This window comes from Grammomys surdaster, unplaced genomic scaffold (assembly GCF_004785775.1).
Source record: "Grammomys surdaster isolate TR1022 unplaced genomic scaffold, NIH_TR_1.0 125818, whole genome shotgun sequence".
Taxonomy (NCBI): domain Eukaryota; kingdom Metazoa; phylum Chordata; class Mammalia; order Rodentia; family Muridae; genus Grammomys; species Grammomys surdaster.
In genome coordinates, this window is record NW_021620648.1 from 2,071,055 (window position 1) to 2,073,820 (window position 2,766).

General features: G+C 46.2%; 1 pseudogene; it reads left to right on the forward strand.

The window, feature by feature from the left end:
* LOC114640457 lies at window positions 1–1,286 on the forward strand (annotated as a pseudogene).
* The last annotated feature ends 1,480 nt before the right edge of the window (window positions 1,287–2,766 follow it).

A 2,766-nucleotide genomic window follows, 5' to 3' on the forward strand; every position in this document is an offset into this window, starting at 1 on the left:
ATGCTGGATAAACCCTCACACCGCTGCTTGAACCAGCTTAGCTCCAAAAGGAACACAGAAGTTCCTGAGAACCAGATTAAAAGTGTAAGCCGGTCAGAGGCTGACACAGGGTCGTCTTTGACAACAGTAACACTAGAGAGAGACTCTACCACGGGATGTTGGAAACTACTATTATGGCCAAGGTCACCCAATGAAGCCTCACTGAATCCGCATGACTCATACCTTGCTGCTCAACTATGATCTCTACTGAAAAATGGAAATCTATCGTCCTCACAGAGCCAACGCTGAGATGCCCAAGTACCACAGTGATGACTACATTAAATTCTTTCACTATGAACTGGGCTGAGTGGCCTGCATCATGTGAAGAAGTCTGAAGTATCTGGCTTCTGTTATATCAATGATACCGTCTTGGCCATCCTGGGACTGCTAAAGTATCACCAGAGGATGCCATGCAAGAGGCCTTCTATACTGTTGATTGGGTCATGACTGTGTCCTTTCATAAATAAAGAGAGTACTTCCCAGGAACTGGGGATCTATGGGATATTGGGGCCGGCAAAGGCAAGTACTATGCTGTTATCTCACTTTGAGACGGCATTGATGATGAGTCCAGTGAAGCCATCTTCAAGCCAGTCATGTCTAAGTAATGGAGATGTTGCAGCCTAGTGCAGTGATCTTACAGTGTGGCGCAGATTCCCTGTCTGGGGATCGGTTAGGTTTCTTCAATATGACCATCAAAGGGCATGCCAAGTGTTTGGGGTTTGAGAAGAATTTCAACCTACCTATGCTAAAGCTGAGAGGAGATGGCTGTACCATCCATAACACCTCTTGGCCTGGACACAAAGGTCCCTAAGGAGCTACCGTACAACGACTTCTTTGAACCAGATTTCAAGCTTTACATCATCAGCCCTTCCAATATGATGAACCAGAACACTAATGAATGCCTTGGAAAAGATCAAGCAATGGCTCTTTGAAAATGCTGCCCCATGTCCCTGGGGTCCAAATGCAGGCCACACCTGAGGATGCCATCCCAGGAGAGAGCGGTGATGAGGAAGACCCTGACAAGCGCCTCTCCATCTGCTCCTCCGACAGACGAATTGTCTGTGAGGAAGAATTCTCCGATTCAGACGAGGAGGGAGGAAGTGATCAAAAGAGCTTTTCTAACTTCAAAAAAGCCAAAAGAGTCAAAACAGAGAATGAAGAAGAGAGAGATCCTGAAGAGGTAAGAGGAGAAAACCAAGGAGGAGAAGCCAGAAGCCAGAGGAGTCAAAGAGTCAAAGTTGGCCTGAGCAAGGTCTGCAGCTCCATCTTCTCCCCAAGTGTCTCACTTTCCCTCAATTTCTCAGATTTTATATTTTGTATTCCTCTGTGTACTTATGTAAAATAAATATAACATCCCCAGGGACTAGACAGGAATCAGGGCCCAGGGCCCAGGGCAGTGGTGCTGAGAGACATCTTCCCAGAGCTACCTTGTCCATCCTGCCCCAGGTCTTAGCTTTGAACCACGTAGGGTCTAAGTGGAAAGAAAACAACCAGCAGACAAAATCCTGAACTGCCAAGTGCCTGCTTAGGAGCTCTGTTAAGATGTTCTTACTAAGCTTTCTAGAAGGGGTGACTGGGTCTTCTGGGACCCATTTTCAGGCTTGGGTAATAGCCATTTTTAGATCAGTTCTGTTTCTACCTTCCCACTCATCCTGGGTAAACAGAAAAACTTACATTGCGCCGTCTTCTCCCGATTCTGCAGGTGGAGGGGGTTAGCTTAGCTTCCCTTTGGAGATATTTTCATTTCGTGAGACTCCTTGTAATAAGACAGCACATTTCTAAAAAAAAAAAAAAAAAAGGAAATGAGTTTTCTTGGGGTACCTAGCAAGAGACAAGCACCCACAAAAGCATCTTTTCAATTCACACCATCGCTGGGGAGACATGCACTCACGTACCTGGGAACTGAGGTCCAGAGAAATCTGAGGGCTCGCCGAATCCTTATGCATCCAATACAGGCTAGGTGTGGGTTTCAGCCCACTGTTAAATTTGAGGTCTGTTCACTGCGGCTTGCTTTCCAACTCCCAGGCCTCGGTCTCTCGGAAGGTCAGGTATGATATGAAGGTTTTTGTTTCCCTGGGGAGAGGTTGGCACCTCACGCCTCTTTGAGAACCTCCCTTCTTTTAGGTAACATACCAGTGCTAGGATCCATAGCCTTTGAGATTCTGTTCTGGGGCTAAATGGACAAATTGCCACAGCTACTTATGGGTTGTATCAGTGGTTCTTAACCTTTGCAATGCTGCAAGCCTTTAGCAGAGTTCCTCATGCTGTGGGGACCCGCCTTCACCCCTCCCCTCCCCAGATGTTAGAATATTTTTGTTGCTACTTCATAACTGTAGTTTTGCTACTGTTATGAGCCACAATGTAAATATCTCTGTTTTCTAATGATCTTAGGTGACCCTGTGAAAGGATCATTCGAGATCCCTCAAGGGGGTCTCGACCCACAGGTTGAGAACCACTGGCTTGTTCTTTTGGCTTGTGGATGACACCCTACAGAAAATAGCCTGGTCGAAGAGTGTTACTATAGAGTCGTAGGAAATTGGAGCTGGGTGTGGTACTACTTTACCAATTTTGTTTTAAATCAGGTTGGCAGTTGGAGATTAAAATCTTTCAAAACCTGGATTTGTGGCAACAAAAGAATAAAAGCAACACTTGCTGAGGAGAGGAAGGTCCTTCATTATGTCTTAAATCACAGATGGGTCTGAGGGGTGAGGAATCATGGCGGGCCTG